Source organism: Orcinus orca, chromosome 5, assembly GCF_937001465.1.
Source record: "Orcinus orca chromosome 5, mOrcOrc1.1, whole genome shotgun sequence".
NCBI lineage: Eukaryota > Metazoa > Chordata > Mammalia > Artiodactyla > Delphinidae > Orcinus > Orcinus orca.
Genome location: NC_064563.1, coordinates 90148167 through 90172256, shown reverse-complemented (window position 1 = coordinate 90172256; position 24090 = coordinate 90148167). Strand labels below are relative to the sequence as shown.

The window sequence follows — 24090 nt, the reverse complement described above, 5'->3', positions numbered from 1 at the left end:
TTTGGGGTCTCCTTTTTGCAGGCTGCAGGTTCGTAGTTCCCGTTGTATTTGGTGTCTGTCCCTAGTGGCTAAAGTTGGTTCAGTGGGTTGTGTGGGCTTCCTGGTGGAGGGGACTAGTGCCTGTGTTCTGGTGGATGAGGCTGGACTTTGTCTTTCTGGTGGGCTGGTCCACGTCTGGTGGTGTGTTTCGGGGTGTCTGTGGACTTATTATGATTTTCGGCAGCCTCTCTGCTAATGGGTGGGGTTGTGTTCCTGTCTTGCTAGTTGTTTGGCATAGGATTTCCAGCACTGTAGCTTGGTGGTCGTTGAGTGAAGCTGGGTGCTGGTGTTGAGATGGAGATCTCTGGGAGATTTTCCCCGTTTGGTATTATGTGGAGCTGGAAGGTCTCTTGTGGACCAGTGTCCTAATGTTGGTTTTCCCACCTCAGTGGCACAGCTCTGACTCCTGGCTGGAGTACCAAGAGCCTTTCATTCACACAGTTCAGAATAAAAGGGAGAAAAAGTAGAAAGAAAGAAAGAGAAAGAAAGAAAGGAAGGAAGGAAGGAAGGAGAAGGGAGGAAGGAAGGAAGGAGGGAAGGAAGGAAAGAAATAAAGAAGATAAAATAGTTATTAAAATAAAAAATAATTATTAAGAAAAAATTTTTTTAAAGAAAAAAAAAACGGATGGATAGAACCCTAGGACAAATGGTGGAAGCAAAGCTTTACAGACACAATCTCACACAGAAGCATACACATACACACTCACAAAAAGAGGAAAAGGGGAAGAAATCATAAATCTTTCTCTCAAAGGCCACCTCCTTAATTTGGGATGATTCGTTGTCTATTCAGGTATTCCACAGATGCAGGGTACATCAAGTTGACTGTGGAGCTTTAATCTGCTGCTTCTGAGGCTGCTGGGAGAGATTTCCCTTTCTCTTCTTTGTTCTCACAGCTCCCGCGGCTCAGCTTTGGATTTGGCCCCGCCTCTGCGTATAGGTCGCTGAAGAGCATCTGTTCTTCGCTCAGACAGGACGGTGTTAAAGGAGCAGCTGCTTCGGGGGCTCTGGCTCACTCAGGCCGGGGGGAAGGGAGGGGTACGGAGTGCGGGGCGAGCCTGATGCGGCAGAGACCGACGTGACATTGCACCAGCCAGAGGTGCGCCGTGCCTTCTCCCGGGGAGGTTGTCCCTGGATCCCGGGACCCTGGCAGTGGCGGGCTGCACAGGCTCCCCGGAAGGGAGGTATGGATAGTGACCTGTGCTCGCACACAGGCTTCTTGGTGGCGGCAGCAGCAGCCTTAGCATCTCCTGCCCGTATCTGGGGTCTGCGCTTTTAGCCGCGGCCTGCGCCCATCTCTGGAGCTCCTTTAAGCAGCGCTCTTAATCCCCTCTCCTTTCTCAAGAGAAAGTCTCTTGCCTCTTCGGCAGGTCCAGACTTTTCCCCGGACTCCCACCTTGCTAGCCGTGGTGCACTAAGCCCCTGCAGGCTATGCTCACGCCGCCAACCCCAGTCCTCTCCGTGCGCTCTGACCGAAGCCCAAGCCTCAGCTCCCAGCCCCGCCTGCCCCGGCGGGTGAGCAGACAAGCCTCTGGGGCTGGTGAGTGCCGGTGGGCCCCCATCCTCTGTGCGGGAATCTCTCCGCTTTACCCTCCACACCCCTGTTGCTGTGCTCTCCTCCGCGGCTCCGAAGCTTCCCCCCTCCGCCACCCGCAGTCTCAGCCCACGAAGGGGCTTCCTAGTGTGTGAAAACCTTTCCTCCTTCACAGCTCCCTCCCACTGGTGCAGGTCCCGTCCCTATTCTTTTGTCTGTGTTTATTCTTTTTTCTTTTGCCCTACCCAGGTACGTGGGGAGTTTCTTGCCTTTTGGGAGGTCTGAGGTCTTCTGCCAGCGTTCAGTAGTTGTTCTGTAGGAGTTGTTCCATGTGTAGATGTATTTCTGTGGGGAGGAAGGTGATCTCTATGTCTTACTCTTCTGCCATCTTCCCCTCGTCTCCTGCCATAGCCTAGGACATTTTTTAAAAGGAATTCATTAAAAGGAACACTTTTGAGCAAGTGCTTTCTTGTGATATCTTTTGCTTTTTGGCTTCTTTCCAAACCAGATGAGAAGTATCAGTTAAGAAGTCTGAAGTCTGCTGCTTAGAATTTTCTTACATTTGCAGTAAGGAGATGTAGTTGCTATATGAGTTCTGCCCTCCCTACTGTCATTTGCCTTAGCATTCTCCGAACCTTGCTGATTCAAGGGTGTCGGCAGAGCCGGCACAGCCTTTGCGATTACCTAGTCCAGCTCCATCATTTTGCAGTTGAGGAAAACAGAGGGATGAAGAGACTTCCTAAGCATTCATGCTAGTTGCTGGCAACTAGAACTCAGGCTTCTGGAGTCCCTTTCCCTCCAGTGTCCTTTGCCTGATCATACAGTCTCCCGGGATGAGCTGTCTTGGTATGTGTTTTGAGAAAGGAGGGTGAGGTAATGTTCAGAATTTGAGACTGACCAATCACTTATGTGACCATGGCCACAATTAGTCCAAAGGGTCCCAGACTTCCATGCATTGTAAAGAGCCAAAGGAAGTATAATGTTCTAGCGCAGAAATAAGCAGGCTTGCAGTGCTGCCAGGTATCTGCAAAGGAGCTTCATACAGCCTGATGGACCTCAGATCTGGAATCACTATCACTATCCTGAGATGAAAAAAGAAAGTTACAGGAAAGGGATTTGGAATGACATTAACTGGTTATTTAAATTAAATTTACAGAACTGGATCTGCATCCAATCAACATTTGGAGAGTATATTTTTCACCTTCTTTAGAGGGTATTTTGAGAATATCAGCAATAACAGATAAAAGTAATATTAGACGAAAAGGGAAGACCTCCCCATACATGTACCACTCCCATTAAATTCAGAAAAGAGGAAGAAAAGATATAAAAGCCACACTTTGAAAAGAAACAGTCGGGTCATTTTGCCACTTCAGTTACATCTTGTGGGATGTTCAGACACAAATGGAACTCTTGTAAAACATGCAAATGACTGAAGACTCATCACACACGACCTAATGAAGATGAACATATGTGAAACAACCTAAGTGAAGGTAGCCTATAAAGAATGGCAATGCCCTGAACCAGGTTCTCCTGTGCTAGGGGAATGTAGAGAACAGACTTTAATCCTTCTGTGAAGTAAAAATAGAGTCGAGGCTGGGCCATGTGCCTGGCCAACTCACCCCTGGAGCTCAGCACATTTGGGCTCTTGCTTTATACAGAAAAGCAAGGAATAATATAATCCTCCTAGTCCTCGGGCCACAAAGATCCTCAAACCCATTCTCAATCTGTCAGGGTGCTAATCTGTTTTGAACATTCAGTCCTTCTTTCCAGAAAGGTTTTTTTTTTTTTTAATAAATTTATTTATTTTATTTTTGGCTGCATTTATTTATTTTATTTTTGGCTGCGCACGGGCTTTCTCTAGTTGTGGTGAGTGGGGGCTACACTTCGTTGTGGTACGCAGGCTTTTCATTGCAGTGGTTTCTCTTGTGAAATGGGCTCTAGGTGCGTGGGTTTCAGTAGTTGTGGCACTCGGGCTCAGTAGTTGTGACTCACGGGCTTAGTTGCTCCATGGCATGTGGGATCTTCCCGGACCAGGGCCCGAACCCATGTCCCCTGCACTGGCAGGTGGATTCTTAACCACTGCGCCACCAGAGAAGTCCCAGAAAGTTTTTCCAGCCTTCCTCCAAACTGCCAACACAGCCTGACTTCTGTGTTCCTTCAGTTGGAATTTTATTGCCATACATCTGGCTGCCTGGTTTGTTTGTTTCCCCACTAATTTAGAAGCTGCTTAACAAAAATCTGACTCTTGATGTGATATTGGCCTGTCATTTTCTTTTTTGTGCAGTATTTTTTTCTGCTTTTGATATCAGGGTGATGGTGGCCTCATAGAATGAGTTTGGAAGTGTTCTTCCTCTGAAACTTTTTGGAATAGTTTCCAAAGAATAGGTATTAACTCTTCTCTAAATGTTTGACAGAATTTGCCTGTGAAGCCATCTGGTCCTGGACTTTCGTTTGTTGGGAGTTTTTAAATCACAGATTCAATCTCAGTACTTGTGATTGGTCTGTTCATATTTTCTATTTCTTCCTGGCTCAGTCTTCAGAGATTGTATCTTTCTAAGAATTTGTCCATTTCTTCTAGGTTGTCCATTTTATTGGCATATAGTTGCTTGTAGTAGTCTCTCATGATCTTTTGTATTTCTGTGATGTCAGTTGTAACTTCTTTTTCATTTCTAATTTTATTGATTTGAGCCCTCTCCCTTTTTCCCATAGCTGCCCCCTGCCTTCCCAGGAGACCCTCCAAGACCAGCAGGTAGGTCTGGCCCAGGTTCCTATGGAGTCATTGCTTTTACCCTGGGACCCGGTGCATGTGGAACCTTGTGTGCATCCTCCAAGAGTGGAGTCTCTGTTTCCCCTTGTCCTGTGGAGCTCCTGCAGTCAAGCCCCACTGACCTTCAAAGCCAAATGCTCTGGGGGCTCCTCCTCCCAATGCCAGACCCCTAGGCTGGGGAGACTGTTGCGGGGCTTAGAGCTCTCACTCCTGTGGGAGAACCTCTGCGATATAATTATTCTCCAGTTTGTGAGTTGCCCACCTGGGTGGTAGGGGGTTTGATTATATCACAAGTACACCCCTCCTACCATCTGGTTGTTTCTTCTTTATGTCTTTGGATGTAGAATATCTTTTTTTGGTAGATTCCAGTCTTTTTTTTAATCAGTGGTTGTTCAGCAGTTAGTTGTGATTGTGGTGTTCTCTGGTGTGTATATCTGTCGGTGGTCTGCAGCACTTTGCTCTGTGGTGTTCATAAAGTGGCCACGTATATGATATATATAAGGAAAGCTGGCTTCTACAGTGTAGAGGGTTATTGTACTCTCTCTAAGCTCTCCTAAAACTATGGCTGCAATACAGACCCTGAGGTAGTGAGGGCTGTGGTGAGCAAAGAGTGAGAAGAAGATTATGGTTTAAAAGTTCCTAAGAAACTAATTTACATGATCCGTATTTACTCTCTTACGTGATTATAACCCATATAAAATGAGACCTGGTTAATATTCTTGCTGTGAAACCAGGTGCAGCCAAGACATTTAAACCACATCACCCAGCCTCAGAAACTTGCAAATATTTACTAGATCTTTGTTGTAATTTTCTTAAAACTTTCTAAAAATCCTCTTTAGGCAGCTTTTCTTCTCCCCAAGTTTCATATCGCCAAGGGCACCTTTCCTCAAATTTTCATGAATAAACTCCTCCATCTAGTTATATGCTGATAGATTAAAGAACAGGTTAAAGCTACAAAGAGGATCCATATACATTACCTCACTGTTGAGCTTGATGAACATTTATTGAGCACCTGCTATGTACCAGTAACTGTTCTAAGCTCTGTGGGTACAAAAATAAATACAACACAGTCCCTGCCTATTGAAATGAAAATGGCAGAGCAGGCAACATAATTGTCTCTGAGTGTAGATTCTTTCTGCACTCAGAGATTAAAGGAGGCTGTATAGCTGGTAGTGATGACATCTGAACTAAACCCAGGACTATCTAAATTTTGGATCATAACTCTCTAGTTTTCTATCCAAGCGTTTGTTTTTCACAGATTGAAAAAAATGTGAGCTATTTGGAAAACAAAAACAAAACAATATGACAACAACAAAATCCTTTTAGTTATACCCAAATAGAATTCTTAAAAATAATAGTTAATTAAAAATAATAGTTACAGCCAACTGGAATTTGACATATCTTTCTATATGGCATTTTACTCAATTGAGCCTTTATTGAATAGAACTTTCTGAAAAGATGAAAGTGTTCTGTGCTGTTCAGTACAGTAATCACTAGCCACAGGTAACCAGTGAGCCCTTAAAATATGGTTAGTGCAACTGAAGAACTGAATTATTTAATTTATCTTATCTTATTTTAATGAATTTAAATTTAAATAGCTACCTGAGGCTCTATCATGTGCAGATCATGGCTACATTGGGATGACATGGGAATTTTACATCTTTTACTAGAGGAGACTATTTCCCTTAACAGATAGAAAAGATATTTAACCTGCTTTAATATTTTGTGGCTTGGAGGTAAAAGTGCGGTAGAAAGAGAAACAGACAAAGATGCTGACAGGCAGAAGCACAAAAGGATGCAGCCTTTCACAAAACAAAATAAATGAATGAAAATGGTCATGGCCATCCCACATGCTCATCACTGGTAGGAAAACGATCCTCTCTCTACAGAAAGAGACAATTACACTTGCACCAGTGGGGAAAATAAGCTTGTGCTTACAGAAATCTGTTTCTAAATGAAACAGTTTGGCTATTTTTATCTATTTAAGCCTAGACATATTACTGAATATTAATAAACTCTGTGGTCTAAAATTAATTGTTGAATGTGGGAGAGAATTTTCTCTTTTTCTCCTCTTAATAAGAGACAAGCAAAAGTGAAACCTTAACTCTTTGGCTTGTGCATACCAAGTAAAGATTTCAGCCCTTAAAGATTCACATGTCTGCCCAACAGGTGGCAAAATGTTCTTTTTCTATCATTAATTCCCATAATCGTCTGACTTGCACGTGGTAGTATCTATGGATTTTTCTAATAAAAATACAACTTATTCGTTTTGCATTTCCACAGTATAAAATATCCAAGCTGCTCAGGGTGATAAAGTTCTACCATTAGCTGTGCTCCTACACTGAGGCTGCCTAGGAGATTTGGTGAGCAGGGTCCAGATAACTTAATAAAAAAGAGAAATTTATAATGGAATCACTGACAATAGTTTTAATTCCAATAGCCCGCGTAGATACTGTCAAGCAGAGGGCATATAGAGGCCAAGACTCACGAAATTCTCATGATGCCATAATTTTCTCCCTTAATTATAAGGAATTACTCTAGAGATACAAGATACAATATAAATATATAGTAATACAAAGGTAACAGGATATGAATTTTTAATATGGAAATTATTCCATGTTTTAATATGGAAATGTCACTACGTGTTTTCTGTTTTTCTTTGCTTCTGTGCATTGGAAGGAGTGATTCAACCCATTCTAGGATGGAGGAAACTTTCTCTGCCCTCCTTTTATTTCCATCACTCTCCACCCCTAGGAAGAAAAGCAAACATTTCTCCTTCCCCCCAGGAAGTGTCTAATGACTAAGCCTTCCTACACTGTAAAGAGAAACTAGTGTTTAGTTGCTAGTAATTTGAGCTCTGGATTTCATAGCTATTGAAGATTATTGTGTGAAAGAAAAGTAAATAGTATAGGACTTTGAGCTTGATAAAGGGTCTACGGCTGAAGCTCTGGAAAGTACTAAAATTTTGGGGCAGAAGGAAAGAGAAAAGGGAGTCACTGGATGGGGAGAATTGTCTGGGAAAAGGATGGGCTGGAAAGGGTGGGGAAAAGGGGCACTGACCTTAAAATACAGGATGAGTAATTGGAAAAAAGTACTGAATATGAGAGGTATCATAGTCCTGTCCACCTACCACCCAGTATTCACATAAATGAGAATCATCCCAAAATCGTTATCTAGGACCTCAGGGGGAATTTTTCTCCATCTGTACCAGCACCTCACTAACTTGACTTCCCTGTGGAAACAACAGCCATCCTTGCCACAGAACTTTCTTTGTTATTTGAAGTGACAATGTATGGACTGTCTTGCCACTATATCTCTCCCAGGACATCTTAAGCCCAAGGGACTCCCTGGATTCTTCTATGAGTCATGGGATGGAACTTCTCTAACTTTACTTGGGAGGGCTGAATTGTACAAACTTACATCTCAAGCTGAGACATTAATTTTTAAGTGGAAAGCTCGGTGATGTAAGGATAGTGGTTCACTGATTGTCCCTCTAGTATCCATTCCCTCTCCCATCTTCTCCAAAAAGATTCCAAATATTTATTAGGTGTCCACTATCCCTTTCCTTTTCAGTCTGTATTACCTAGGGGAAGCTGACCCTATCTCCAGTTCAGGGATGCGTTCTTATTGATTGACATGAAAAGGACTTTTATTTCATGATTGGAAGAGATGCTATCACTCTCTCCTGCTGGACATGAATAAAGAAGCATATCACCTTGATTCCTAATGACAGCCATTTTATAAACACAAGAGAAACCAATCTTAGGTTGATGCAATAGGTTTGACACAGAGGGAGATGGAAAATATTTTCATGTTTGAAGACATTGTTGAACCATTAAATCAGCCATTCCTGAAACACATCTTATCTATGGATTTAGTCATTTCCTTATCACTTAAATCAATTTACTTGGAGTTGTCTATTATTTGCAGCTGAAAACTGGCTTAAAATCTTATTAGAAGAATTCAGGAAGTTGATGAGGAAGCTTCTTTATTAAAATAAAACCCAGAATGTTCAATGATTAGATAGAAAGGAAAATCATTTCCTGTAAAAGAGGTAGGTAGCTAACTGATACATTCCCAAGGATCTCAGTCTTCTGCATGGAGTTCTCTGAAGTAAGACACTGTAGCCACCACCACACTTTGCCCTAGAGGTATGTAAATTCCCTCTTAAGGCCAGATGTCGAGTCACTCCTACCCATAACAGAATAAGAAAGTCCTTCCTCTTCCAAAATATCTTCCCCACCCATTTAGTCACACATTCAGCCACCCACTGCCTTCCATTTCTACATCACATTTCTTTATTTAGTTTAGGGCTGCTGTAACTTCAAATCATTATGTGGAAAGAGTAGCATATAAACCAATTGTATACTCTTTCACTAGAATGTATGTAACAATTACTTAGAATAACTGACGTAATGACACCCAGGTCAGGTAAATTTCAGTGGATAGGAGGTTGTCTTAAGTTGGATTCTATTTATTTGAGGTCATATCAAATGAGTCACAGGTAGGGCAATGAGGAAGTGAAATGGAAAAGAAAAAAGCAATAGAGGGTGTGATAATGAGCAATTTACTACTGTGGCAACTGGGGCTTATCCCATAGGAGACCTCAGAGTTTTCTCAAACAAGGCGTAAGGAGCTGGGGGATTTTTTCACCAACTCCACCATTGTTTGAGGGATGCTGCAGGCTATTATCTCCCCCAAGCACTTCCAGTGTTCCACTTGTATGGACTGAGTGACTTGAGTCTCAGGGGCTTGAAAGAGAAATCCATCAGTATGTAAGAAACTGATGAATGCTTAGGGGACATGGGTTGGGTTCCAACAGTGTCTGCTGCATTCTACCCTTTGCACCACTTAGATCCCCTTGGGAGCCCTATGTTAAATTGACTCAGTCCCATCATAGATTCCTCAAGGAGGTGATTCATTAAAACTTAGAGAGAGAAAAGAAAAAAAAGACATTAGTAAGGTTGATGGGGCAAGATACAGTCTCCATTGGTGCAGCTTGTCCCAGATTTATAATTGGTAATCATCATCTCCATCCTCTACTACGTGTTAAACAGTTTGGCTTGTCTTGGTTGCTTGGTGTGATAACCTAGACCGTCATCCCTGAGGGATCTAAGCCCTTGATTACCATGGTCTTGTTAGACTGAGACTGCTTAAAATGCCTGTTTATGATTATTACCATATACGAAATCAATAAAGAGTGACCCAGTGGATTTCCTGGGTTCCAGATATTTTCTTCCCTGTTGGTATTAAATATTAGCAATCCTATCTCCTATCTCCTGATGGTAATCAGGGCCAGTCACCCCTCCCACTGTAGAACTCTTCTTTGTCTGTTAGTCAGCATGAGAAGTCCAAAATGACTATGTGGGAGTCATAACATTAGGATAGGGAATCTCAAAGAGAGGACTGAAGAGTCCTGGAAGTTCCCAACACTATTTTAGGGGGCTCATAAAGTTGACTATTTCCAACTACATATCTGTAAGAGACCAGATTTTCTTCATATGCTTCAACCAAAATATCATCTCACAGTAGATTGAATGCTGAAGCAGATGTGAGAATCCACCTATCTTCTGTTTCATCAGAGACTTGCAATGATGTAAAACAAGGCCATTTTCCCCTTAAATTTTTTTCTTTGGGAAATATTTGTTCTTCATTAAAATGTGTCATTTACTTTAACATGTAATGGGTTTGCAATTGTTATTTTTTAATAAATTAATACTATTAAAATTCTTTAGTTTAATGGGCAGAGAACCTAAATAGACATTTTTCCAAAGAAGACATACAGATGACCAACAGACACATGAAAAGATGCTCAACATCACTAAGTATCAAGGAAATGCAAATCAAAACTATGATGAGATATTACGTCATACCTGTTAGACAACAAATAGCAAGTGTTGGTGAGGATATGGGGAAAAGGGAACCTTAGGTACTGTTGGTGGGTGTTACCTAGCAAAGTGCTCTAGCAACTGTGGACAAGGAATGTTGCCTGTCATTACAGTAAACAAAGGATGTTGTCTGCCATCCCAGTTCTACAAGAATCAAGCCATTAGCCACTGCAGCTGCCACTGACAATGCACCTTGAGGAGAATTCAGGATGGAGAAAAACAGGAAGCATGCTGTGCTTTGGATACTGGCCCTAGATAGTTAATATGCACATCTAAGGAATAATTTCAATGAACCCAGACTCTTGCATTGTCCTATACATAGAAAGCACTAAAATCATTAACTTGAGATGTTTGTTCTTTGTGATTAGCAGTAATCTTTTGATGTTCAACTACACGTTTTGTTTTGTTTTTTTTTCCAGCACAAAACTCCTATATATCCTGGTTCCTCCCTTACCTCTTCAGAGCAGTTTTTCAGAGCTCTCTGAGAGGCTGTCTCCCGGGCTATAGTCCTCAGTAAGATTCCTGAATAAAACTTAACTTGCAAGGGGGCTCAAGATGGCAGAGTAGGAGTACTGAAGCTCATCCCCTCCACAAGCACGTCAAAAATATATCTACAGGGGCTTCCCTGGTGGCGCAGTGGTTGAGAGTCCGCCTGCCGATGCAGGGGACACGGGTTTGTGCCCTGGTACGGGAAGATCCCACATGCTGTGGAGCGGCTGGGCCCGTGAGCCATGGCCGCTGAGCCTGTGCGTCCGGAGCCTGTGCTCCGCAACGGGAGAGGCCACAACAGTGAGAGGCCCGCGTACCGCAAAAAAAATATGTATATATACACACACACACACACACACACACACACACACGTGGAACAGTTCTCATGGAAAACTAACTGGAAACTGGCACAAGAAATCCTATACAACCAAAGCTGCAAGAATGATCTCTACATAACCAGGTAGGACAGGAAAAAAAACAGACATTGGGTTGGGAGCTGTGACCCTGTGAGGGATCAGTAAGGAAGAGGAGGTCCACATGGGGCACCCTCACTCTGAAAAATGAGCAGGTTGACCCACAATCTGGACACCCCAGTTCTGGGGTCCTGAGTGGATGAGACAAGCCCCCTTGCCTGCTGCGGAATCTGCAGAGACAGATAGAAGGGCTGGAGAAGCCTAGACTCTACTCATGAGGAGTGCACACATGCTGGCTTGCCAACAATCAGGGTGGAGAGAGCTTTGCACTGGCAACTTCTGCCTTGCCACACCTCCCAATCTGAAGGGGCAAACACCCTGGCCTCGCTCGCTCACTCCACACCACAGCCTGGTGTGAGATCTGGGCAGAGATTTGGTCTAGCTATGCAAAGACAGACCAGAGCACCTGGGGTGTGGTCTGGGCAGAACCACAGAGGCCATTGTCAGTGCACGCATGGCACAGTGGGTCTAAAGAATGTGCAGTAGCTAGGTGCTGGCTGAATCTCTGGCAGATAATCCGTGGGAGAGGACTCAGTATAGCTACACAGAGACAGCCCGGAGGGCCTGTGGTGTGAACCAGGTGGAGCTGTGAAGCCCATTGTTAGAACCCCCACAGGGCAGCACCACAAGAGGGTGCAGCAGCTAAGTGCTGAATCTCAGGCAGACAGGCCCTGGGCAGGAGTACACACCAGTTTGTTTCCCAGCAAGAAGACCCTGGCCCTGCCCACTCCATACTGCAGCTTAACACTGGATCTAGAGCAGACAGGTCCTGAGAGAGGTCTGACACAGAGGCAACCCAGATCTCAGGCAGCAGCACAGCTACCTCAATTCCTGCAGCCACAATGCCCTAACCCACAACCCCAGCCTACTCCACACCACAGACTTGCACTAGATCTGGGACAAACACAACAGAGAAAAGGACATGACCTTGGGCTGCTTCTGAGGAGAACCGCAGGTGCCTGCACAGGCAGTGCATAGATCCTCTGTGACCCGCATGCACCTCACTTGCTTCAGCAATCACCTCCTTTGGGGCAGGGCTTTCAATCAAGGGCAATGGAACCTGATTAAACATTACTCTCAGGCTTCTACTCCAACAACTGGGGAGCAGACCCCACCCCTGACAGTGCAGCTACAGCCACAAAGCAGAGAGTAAGCCCACCTCACGTCCTTCACAGGTTTTAAATGCTCCAACAAAACCCACACCCCCTAGCAAGGGGATAACTGCCAGCACACTCTGCTCGACATCCATAATGAAACCAACTCTCAGACCAAAAATACTGGACACACACTGTCTACACAGGGATGCTCCCACATAAAATACCCCTTCAAGACCACAGTAGTTAACTGTTTCTTCTAAATTCATAGAGACAGAGAAAGCGAAGCAAAATGAAAAGGCAGAGGAACTATTCCCAATTAAAAGAACAAGAGAAATCCCCTAAAAGAACAATTATTGAAATAGACCTCACCAGTCTACTAAACCCTGAGTTCAAAAAGGTAATAAAAATGCTAAAGGAATTAAGAAAGATTATCAATAGAAATGGAGATCACAGTAACAAGGAACTAAAAACTATAAAAAAGAAACAAAGCTAGACAATTCAATTGCTGAGATAAAAAACAAACTAGAAGCAATGAATAACAGACTAAATGACACAGAAAAATGAATAAGTGATCTGGAAGATAGAATAATGGAAATCACTCAATCAAAAGAGCAGACAGGGCTTCCCTGGTGGCGCGGTGGTTGAGAGTCCACCTGCCGATGCAGGGGACACGGGTTCGTGCCCCGGTCTGGGAAGATCCCACATGCCACAGAATGGCTGGGCCCGTGAGCCATGGCTGCTGAGCCAGCACATCCAGAGCCTGTGCTCTGCAACAGGAGAGGCCACAACAGTGAGAGGCCCGCATAGCGAAAAAAAAAAAAAAGCAGAAAGAAAAAAAATGAAAACAACATATGAGATCTATGGGAAAATATAAAGCATGCCCACCTATGCATAATAGGGATTCCAGAGGAGGAGAGAGAGAGAAGGGAATCAAAAATGTATTTGAAGAAATTATGGCTGGGGACTTCCCTGGTGGCACAGTGGTTAAGAATCCACCTGACAGTGCAAGGGACATAGGTTCGAGCCCTGGCCCAGGAAGATCCCACATGCTACAGAGCAACTAAGCCTGTGCACTACAACTACTGAGCCTGCATGCCACAACTACTGAAGTCTGCACACCTACAGCCCGTGCTCCGCAACAAGAGAAGCCACCACAATGAGAAATCTGCACACCACAAAAAAGAGTAGCCCCTGCTCACAGCAACTAGAGAAAGCCCACACGCAGCAACAAAGACCCAATGCAGCCATAACTAAATAAATAAATAAAAAGAAATTATGGCTTTAAACTTCCCAAACCTAAAGAAAGAAACAGATATCCAGGTACAGGAAGCACAGAGGGTCCCAAAGATAAGTACAAGCAGACCCACACCAAGATTTATCATAATTAAAATGGCAAAAGTTAATGATAAAGAGGGGATTCTAAAGGCAGCAAGAGAAAAAGAGTCAGTTACAAGGGAACCAAAATAAGGCTATCAGCTGATTTCTCTGCAGAAACTTTGCAGGCCAGAAGGGAGTAGCATGATATATTTAAAGTCCTGAAAGTGAAAAACCTGCTGCATAGAATACTCTACCCAGCAAGATTGTATCATTTATAATAGAAGGAGAGATGAAGAATTTCTCAGATAAGCAAAAACTAAAATAATTCAGCATACTAAACCTACCCTAAAAGAAATATAGGATCTTCTCTAAATAGGAAAAAAGCAAGAATCTATAGGAAAGGGAAAATCACAATAGGAAAGGCAAACATACAGTAAGGATTGAAGATGACCGAAATAAACCAGTACTTAGATTAAAAAACAAAAAAATTTAAAGCAGTCATAAATACAATTAACAGTAAAAGGATAAGCATGAAGGTGTAAAGTAGGACACCAAAATCACAAAATGTGGGGGAGAGGAGTATAAAAATATAGATCCTTTAGAATGTGTTTGAACTTGAATGGCTAGCAGTTTAAAGCAAGGAGATATAGTTATGAGTCAACATACATGAACTGCTAGGTAACCACAAATCAAAAACATACATCAGTCACAAAAACCAAAACCAAAAAGAAAGGAGCTCAAGCATACTACAAAAGAAAATCATCAAACGACAAAAAGAAAAACAAAAAGAAGCAGAAAAGAACAAGGAAGAACTACAAAAACAACTTGGAAAACAAGGATTAAAATGGAAATAAGTACCTACCTATTGAAAATTACTTTAAATGTCAGTCAATGGACTAAATGCTCCATTCAAAAGACATAGAATGGCAGATTGGATTTAAAAAAGCAAGAACCTGCAATATGCTGCCTACAAGAGACTCACTTCAAGGTGAAAGACACACACAGACTGAAAGTGAGGGGATGGGAAAAGATATTTCATGCAAAAGACAATGTAAGGAAAGTGGGGGGAGCAATACTCATATCAGACAAAATAGACTTTAAAACAAAGGCCATAAAGAAAGATGAAGAAGGCATTATATAGTGACAAAGGGATCAATGGAAGAAGAGGATATTACACTCATTAACATATATGCACGCAATATAGAAGCACCTAAATGTATAAAACAAATACTAACAGACATAAGGGGAGAAATTGACAATTATACAATAATAGTAGAATACCTTAACACCCCACTGACATCAATGGACAGATCATCCAGGCAGAAAATCAGTAAAGCAACAGAATTCATAAATAACACAATAGATCAGTTGGATTTAATTGATATCTACAGGACACTACATTAAAAAAAAAAAAAAAAGAATACACATTCTTTTCAGTTACTCATGGAACAATTACTCATGGAACATTCTCTAGGACAGACTACATACTAGGTTACAAAACAAGCCTCAATAAATTTAAGAGGATAGAAATTATTTCAAGCATCTTTTCTGACCAGAACAGTATGAAAATAGAAATCAACCACAGAAAGAAAAACAGGAATAGAACAAACACGTAGAGACTAAACAACATGCTACTTAAAAAAACAATAGGTCAATGATGAAATCAAAGAAGAAATCAGAAAATACCTTGAGACAAATGAAAATGAAAACACAACCTTACAAACCTATGGGACGCAGCCAAAGCAGTTCTAAGAGGGAATTTCATAGCAATACAGGCCTTCCTCAAGAAACAAGAAAAAGCTCAAATAACCAAACCTACCACCTAAAAGAATTTTAAAAAGAACAAACAAAGCCCAAAATCATCAGAAGAAACGAAATAACAAAGATCAGAGAGGAAATAATAAAATAGAGAGCAAAACACAATGGAAAACATCAACAAAACCAAGAGCTGGTTCTTTAAAAGATAAACAAAATCAACAAACCTCTAGCCAGGCTTACCAAGAAGAAAAGAGAGAGGACTCAAACAAAGTAAGAAATAAAAGAGGAGAAATAACCAATATCACAGAAATGCAAAAAAATCATAAGAGAATACTATGAACAGTTATATGCTAACAAATTGAACAACCTAGACAGAATGGACAAGTTTTAGAAACTATAGCCTTCCAAGACTGAGTCAAGGAGAAACAGATATACCCATGCACTGATGGTCAATTAATCTATGACAAAGGAGGCAAGAACATACAATGGAGAAAAGATAGTCTCTTCAACAATTGGTGTTGGGAATGCTCGACAGCTACATGTAAATCAATGAAATTAGACCACTCCCTCACACTATATACAAAAATAAACGCAAAATGGTTTAAAGACCTAAACATAAGATATGACACTATAAAACTCCTAGAAGAGAACATAGGCAAAACATTCTCTGACATAAATAATAGCAATATTTTCTTACATCAGTCTCCCAAGGCAAAAGAAATAAAAGCAAAAATAAACAAATGGGACGTAAAGTTACAAGCTTTTGCACAGCAAAGGTAACCATCAACAAAACAAAAAGACAGTCTATGGAATGGGAAAAAACATTTGCAAATGATGCAACTGACAAGGGGTTAATATCCAAAATATATAAACAGTTCATGCAACTCAATTTCAAAAAAACAACCCAGTCAAAAAGTAGACAGAAGATCTAAATAGACATTTTTTCCAAAGACAGATGGCCAATAGGTACATGAAAAGATAATCAACATTACTAATTGTTAGAGAAATGCAAATAAAAACCACAATGAGATATTCCCTCATGTAGGTCAGAATGTCTGTCATTAAAAATTCTACAAATAATAAATGCTGGAGAGGGTGTGGAGAAAAGGGAGCCCTCCTACTCTATTGGTGGGAATGTAAATTGGTGCAGCCACTATGGAAAAGAGTATGAAGTTTCCTTAAAAAACTAAAAATAGAGGTACCATATGAAACAGCAATCCCATGCCTGGGTATATATCCAGAAAAAGTGAAAATTCCTATTTGAAAAGATACATGTACCATAATGTTAATAGCAGCACTATTTACAATAGCCTAGACATGGAAGCAACCTAAGGGCCTATCAACAGATGAATGGCTTAAGAAGACATGATACATACACACAGTGGAACATTACTCAACCCTAAAAAAGAATGAAATATTGCCACTTTCAGCAACATGGATGAACCTAGATAATATTATACTTAGTGAAGTAAGTCAGACAGAGACAAATACTATATTATATCACTGATTTGTGGACTCTAAAAAATAATACAAATGAATCTATGTACAAAACAGAAATAGACTCACAGACATAGAAAACAAACTTATGGTTACTAATGGAGGGAGGGAGGGACAACTTAGGAGTATGGGATTAATGGATACAAATTACTATAGTAAAATAGATAAGCAAGAAGGATTTACTGTATAGCTCAGGGAACTATATTCAGTATCTTATAATAACCTATAATGGACTATAGTCTGAAAAAATATGGGACTCCCCTGACAGTTAAGACTCCTCGCTTCCACTGCAGGAGAGCGGGTTCAATCCCTGGTTGGGGAACTAAGATCCTGCATGCCTTGTGGCATGGCCAAAAAATTTTAAAAAAAGAAAAAAAATATATATATATATATATATAATTGAATCACTTTGCTGTACACCAGAAACTAACACAATATTGTAAATCAACTATACTTCAATAAAAAAAAATAACTTGCAACTGTTACATTGTGCATTTTTGTTCAGTCGACACAGCGAGGGACTTTTGTTTTTGTGCGGGTAGCTGGACTTCGGCTCTTGGTTGGTTAAGCCAGCTCTCAAGAGAACTAACTTGTAGAAAGGTACGCCTCAACAAAATTAGGACTTTATTCCTTTCATATCCCCCTTGCCTGAATCTGTTACCGAACTCAGGTTTGGCTGCTCACTGCTAAAAACCCAATACTCAAGAGACAAGTGTTGGTTGGAAAGGAAAGGTTATTTATTCGGGGGGTCAGAAACCTGGGGAGAAAGCAGATTCATGTCCAAAACCAACTCTGAAGATTCTACTTGACCATAAAAGTTTTTAAAGGGAGAATCATTTGGAGAGAGGGTCAGAGTCTTCCACTGTGTGGAGACTATCTCCTGGTTGGCTGGTGGTGAGGTAACAGGGCAGTGTTCCAGGAACCTTGTGCTCAGCCTGAAGTTACCATCCTCCACCTGGGTGGGGCCTTAGTTCCTGCAGAACTCAAAGATATTGTTATGTATATTCCTTAAGGAGAAACCAGGACCCTGCCCCATGGCTGTACCCTTGTTTCTTGACTGCTCGTCCTGTTTCTGCATTCACTCCCTTTCCTGATAAGCAACTGTTTGAATCTGCCCTTTGAAACTGAGGGGAGGTCAAGGAGGCTGAGTGAAACCTATGTCCTACAAATAACAAATGAGAGACACAGAAAGGATTTGTATCCAGGAGGGCCCTACAGGGTCCTACTTGGTTTCAGAACAATAGGGTGATTAATCTCTTACTAGTTTGGTGTATGTCATTTCTTTACTGACTGATTAAGATACATTATCCTGTATGCTATCAGCTTGTGAAATTATTATAACTCCCACAGCAAACCTGTGTTAAATAAAATATTGGCAAAGACAACCTCAGTTTCTGAGGGAAACACCTTGACAAATGGAGGTTTCCCTTATAAATGTAAGGGAAACACCATTTAGAAAAGGGTAACTTCTCAGTTTTCAGAGCTTCATTTGTGATGATGCCTAATGCAGATACACAGTGCACAGTAGTGGGCAGAGAGGAGGCCAAAGGGCAAAGAAAATTTTTTTGTTTAAATTTTCCTTGTCTTGCCATAAAATATGATTTTATTTCACAATGTCAATTAGGTCTAGTTGGTTTATACTGTTCTTACAGTCCTCCATGTCTTTAGTGATTTTTCTTGTCTTTTTTTGGTCTATGGTCCTTAGCAATTACTGATAAAGGGGAGTTGAAATTTTCTGCTGTGTGTTGAGTTTTCTGTTTCTTTTATTCTCTCAGTCTTGCTTCGTGCCTTTTAAGACTGTTATTAAGTACATGCACATTTGTAATTGTTATATCTTTCTGATGAATTGTTCTTTTGATTATTATGAAATTTCCCTCTTTATTTCTGGTAATACACCTTGGCTTGAAGTCTATTTTATTATCTGACCCTCCAGCTTTCTCATGCTTATTGTTTGCATGGCTTACCTTTTTCAGTGATTTACTTTCAACCCATCTGTGCCTTCATATTTTAAGTGTGCTCTTGTAGGAAACATGTACTGTGTTCTTGCTTTTTAAAATCTATTCTGTCCATCTCTGCCTTTTAACTGGAACATTTAGACATTATCCAATATCTCCCACTAGTAGCCCAGAGCTGTTCCCAGGGTCATTAACTCCCTGACATTCTTGGTCTGTCCCTCCTGATAGGCTGTGCATGGTCTTACAGTAAAAAGACGTCCACATGCAGAGGAAGGATGAGTGTCAAAGTGGTGAAGGGAGGGTCTTAACAATGTCCCCTTCAAAGGAAGTAAAGAAAAAAAGGGAAGGGTATTTTATTTCTTTGTCTGAGGTATGCAATGTTGTTAATTAGAGGAAGTAAGTCGGGATATTAGAAATGTGTGTGTTGATAGGTTGAGGACTGTGAGCCCTGTAGGAAGACAACAAAAAGAGTGAAAAAGAAAGGATATAGAAATCAGGCTTTTTTTAAAAAAAAAAAAAAAACTAACATTTTCAAGTATTTACCATGTCTTATGCCTCTACTTTCAGTGCGAAGCCACTCATTTGTGTTATTGGATTTAATATTTACAAAAATACCATGTGTTAGATGGTATGATTTTACAAATGAGAGACTGAAACTGAGAAAAGTAACATCTCACAGTGAATAAAGACAGAGCCAGGATTCTAACCCTAACTATCAGACGTTAGATCCTGGGCTGGGAGGGGCTATGTGGGATAGGCTTTGCCTGCTTCACAGACCTCTGTATGTTTGCCAGGAATGCTCTGTGGAGCGTATCCTTCAGAAATTAAATTCTGTTTACAGACTGTCCATAAACTGGGTGATCAAGGAAATGGTATTCAGCCCACTTTCACAACTCCCTGGCACCCAGACAAGGACCAGAATAGGATTCTCACGGGGACTCAGAACCACCTCCTGTTGTGAGCCCTCGAGGGCAGGCTCCCACGCCTGCCTGGGTGCTCCTGTGCCCCCCCCTTTCGGATGAGTAAGGGGGGCTCTGCAGCATCCCTGTCACTTCACACAGCAGATGCTTGGGCACAAGCTGGCCGTGGAACAGTAAGAATGGCTCAATAGACAGGGCCCAAGAGAAAGTTCTAAACTTCCACGTGAAAGCTCAAGGCCCCAGGTGGCCTCTCTTGGGACTGATGTTCTTTTAGAGTGGACCATTTTTCTGGATTATAGTATTCTTGGTTACAATTTATATTGACTCAGCTGCAGGCACTCTAGCTGACACAGCTGTGTCGTCAGCTGAAGACTTATAAATGTAATGATATATAAGCATTGGCCTGGATCGGTCTGAAAAATAATGCCCCCCCCCAAGAGCAAAATGCCCCCTCTGCAAAATTACATAGGAGCCACAAACCTACTGGTAGGAGACTATTACTAAATCTAGACATCTTCTACTGTTCAATGCTTTACTAGCCAGGCTTCAAATTGTGCCACTCAAGTTATTCTCTCTCACAAACACCCATTCTGCTAACTCCTGCCTCTCCACCCCGCTTCATACACTTCTGTGAGGTATGAAGGTGCTCTTGTTGTACCCCATACGTGGGGTACAACAAGAGCACCTCCATTTTGTAACAAGGTAATTGAAGTCCAGACAGAAAGAGTAACTTGACCAAGGTGAAGCTGGACCAGAACTCAGAAGCAGGAAGTCCTTGTTGGGTGAACTTTGCAGTAGAGTATGGCACCAGGGGTGAGACACTGTGGCCAGTACATGTTTGGCTTTTCTCGTTATCCATACTGTAGGATGAGGACAGTCAGCTCAGCAGGAATGTACCACCTTTGAAAAGTAAATACTCTGCTTTCTACGGACTTTCTGGAGATCCTGTGTTTGATTCCTGTGGCTTCCATAAATAATTATCACAAACTTAGTGGCTGCAAGCAACAGACATTCATTCTCTCACAGTTCTGGAGGGCAAAGTCCGAAATCAAAGTGTTAGCAGCATTGATTCCTTCTGGAAGCTCTGAGGGAGAGTCAGTTCCAGGTCTCTCTTCTAGCTTCTGGTGGCCACCAGCAATTACTGGTGTTCTTGACTTATAGATGCATCACTCCAACCTCTGCCTCTGTCTTCACATCACCTTCTCCACTGTGAGTGTCTGTCCTCTGTGGTTCTCATAGGACACTTGTTATTGGACTTGGAGCCCACCTAGATAATCCAGGATGATATCATCCCAAAACCTTAACATAATTATGTCGGCAAAGACGCTTTTTCCAAATAAAGTCATATTCACATGTTCCAGGGATTAATACATGGACATATCTTTTTCTGGGGGGTGGGGTGGGCACCTTCCACCCCACTACAAATCCCCTGTGTCCTATTCCTTTGGATTTATTTGAGTCATCTTGGTCTTGCTATAGGTTGGAACTGAGCAGAAAACCAGAGTCCAAAATAAATTTAAGTAAGAAAATGCTTCTGGAGCTTCTACTATGTGGAATTAATTGAGTTAGGAGCTGGTAACATAAAAACAAATAACCTCCCACTGCCATCTAACTGTAATATACTAACAGGTATATGAGTAACTGATCCAGGACATTAGCGAGGTACAAGTACAGTAGCAGACATTACGCCATTATCTTCTTGGAGATGTACTTAGCATATGTGAGTAGTTTTAACAGCAACATAAAGTCTCTCCTAAAATCTCACTCACAGTTCAAGGAAATGCCATCATTTCCTTTGCCTTTGGTGTGGACTCACAGTAATGTCACAGAGAGATGACATTACAGGAAGGGAGTAAAGACATGTCAAACTTGGGACCCTTTGAAAAGATTTGTGTGGTAGGTATCAGAACTTTGGCCAATTTCATCTCTGATTCCTGCCGCCAGACACTCTTATGGGAATGTGGAGCTCAATAAAACCATTCACTGTATCAAGTAATCAACATTCTAAATAATTCCCAAAAGCATTATTTTTGAAGAATCCAAAGATGGGACTCAATAAATGAGCTCTATAGGAAAATTAGTACTTCCAGTCTTTCTTCTCATGAAGCTAACTAAGCAGCCCATAAAAATAAGGACCAGTTCCCATAGAGCTCTGCATTCTCTCCTAATTAAGAGACTGCCCCGTTTTGCTAATATTTTCTGTCAGTATGGATTTCAGGACTGATCCACTAAGCGAAGACCCTAAACCACCGGAATTTATAAGAATCAAGGTCACTGAATAAATTGTGTCTAAAAATATAGAAGTGCTAAATGCTTTTAATTCCACTCCATATTTCATTCTGTTACCTCAGATATCGAATTTGGTGTATTTTTCTTCCTATTATTCTGAACCTTCAGCTCAGCAAGCCTGTGCAGTTTTATAAGCTGATGCTGTTCGATGCTTTCTTAATGTAACAACTTCTGAAAGGTAGTGTTTGTGTGAACAGAAAAGAAGAAATAACAATTTATACCTTTACGGATGCATACGCCTCAATTTTACAAGAAGCATTAGAAAAGGTCTAAACTCCTATAATTCTGGAAGAGTAAAGCTTAAGAGCAAGACTTGAGCAAAGTGGTGTGTTCTACCACCATGCTGCTGGTGTGGGCCACAACTGAGATCAGAGCCCAGGACTTCTTGGTTTGAGCTTCCCAACAGGAGAGGCGGGGGGGAGGGGGGTGGAGAGAGAGAGAGAGAGAATATGGATGAATGAATGAATGAATGAATATGAATGAGAGAACCTTTTGAATTAAGTACATGTCTGACCTGATTCAAGGCCCAACTTGCCAAAGCAGCCAGCCAGGGCCTGGTGTTTCAGAGAGAGGAATCAGGATGAATGCGCCCACAAGAAAGATCTTGATTCAGATTCCAACTTAAAATTGCATTTCCAGACATAAGACGGGGATGGCCTGCTGGTTGATTCTTCCTGCTATTGTCATGACCAGAGCTCTTCTGGTCCTCATACATGCTTAATTGGTTGGTTGGATTTGGTTTAAGGACACAAATTCACTCCATGATTATACCCTTAGAATGATTGTCTGTGGGAACTCCAGTCTGGTGTTAAACTGGATGGGAAGCTGACTTGTATTTTTTACTCCTTCTACAGCAATGCATTTCTTGCCCCCAAAGTAAGTCTCATTATGCCCTTCCCAGTCTCCCTTATAATTCTTCTTTGGCCCTCTCTCATATATGCAGAAGGCTTCCAGATTGTCAACTGGAGATTTCTTTACTTAGGATTGTTTATCCCCAAGGAAGGTCACAAGAATATGGGAGACTTACCTAGACCCTGAGCGCTTTTCCCTTCTAGGGTGCATTCCAGACACCCTCACAGCAGCATTTCTTATGCATGTGGCACTGCAGTTTTATTTGCTTAATAAAATTTGGCAATACGTATTTTCAGATGCTTAGTTTTCTTGCAACACTTTCCAGATGCTTTGTGCCCTCAGATTTGGTTATTCAGCCCACAAAATATCTGCTCCTTAGACCTATCTGGGATCTTTGCTTTTAGTCTCTTTTGTCTGTGGGGAAATCAATAAGTCTTGGGCCACAAGGAATGATTTCCTTTGCTTAACCCTTCATGATGCCAAAATTATCCATCAGAAGATTGGAATAGGCTATCAATATCTCTCTCCCTATTGTATCTTGAGGGCCGAACTAGCACATGCAGAATAAAAATTTTTTTGAAAGCAAGCTATAAGTACAAACAAGGAGAAGTACTTGAAGGAGAAGTAGGGAGGGGTGGAAGGTGGTGGTTTCATTTGAACAAATTATCATGCTTATATGTACCAGTTTGCTTAAGGCACATTTGCTTCCTTTTCCTCCTGTGTATTCGTATTAGTGAGCTTGTCTCAGAGGGCCAGTGTTATAGAGTCCAGGAAATGTTCTTCTTGGATGACTTTTGGATCCAAGTAGCACGAAGTCATGACTGCTCACTTCACATGGGAAGATGATAGCAATGAGAAGATAGCCCAGAACTGAGACCAGTTAAAAATAAAATTGTGAAGAAGGTAAGTTTTGAGGTCAAGCCCAACTTCTCTGTTTCTGTAGCCCTCTTCCTGAAATTTCTTGGATCTGCTTTACTATAGCACCCTTTTATTACAAAGAGGAAAGCTGCCCTATGTATATATACCAGAACTCTTCAATCACTGGTACTTTGAACACTCTTCACCCTCAGTAATAAGACCCTTTCACTCTTGTTACTTTCTTCCACTGGGGAATTTACGTCAATCCCCCCAACCAAAAAAAAAAAAAAAAAAAAAAGCTAGAAAATTCAGCTGTGTTTTGCCTAATGGGGAGAAGAGAGAAAATGGAATTGAGCTTAA

At 41.5% G+C, this 24090-nt stretch overlaps 1 long non-coding RNA gene across 1 annotated transcript in view; it reads right to left on the bottom strand.

The window, feature by feature from the left end:
• Positions 1 to 351: 351 nt before the first annotated feature.
• The window catches only part of LOC117202246 (uncharacterized), a 56901-nt gene continuing 33162 nt past the window's right edge, over positions 352 to 24090 (bottom strand). The window contains exon 3 of the long non-coding RNA XR_007477593.1: positions 352 to 1982. This is a non-coding gene — a long non-coding RNA (uncharacterized LOC117202246). The remainder of the gene's footprint in view (positions 1983 to 24090) is intronic.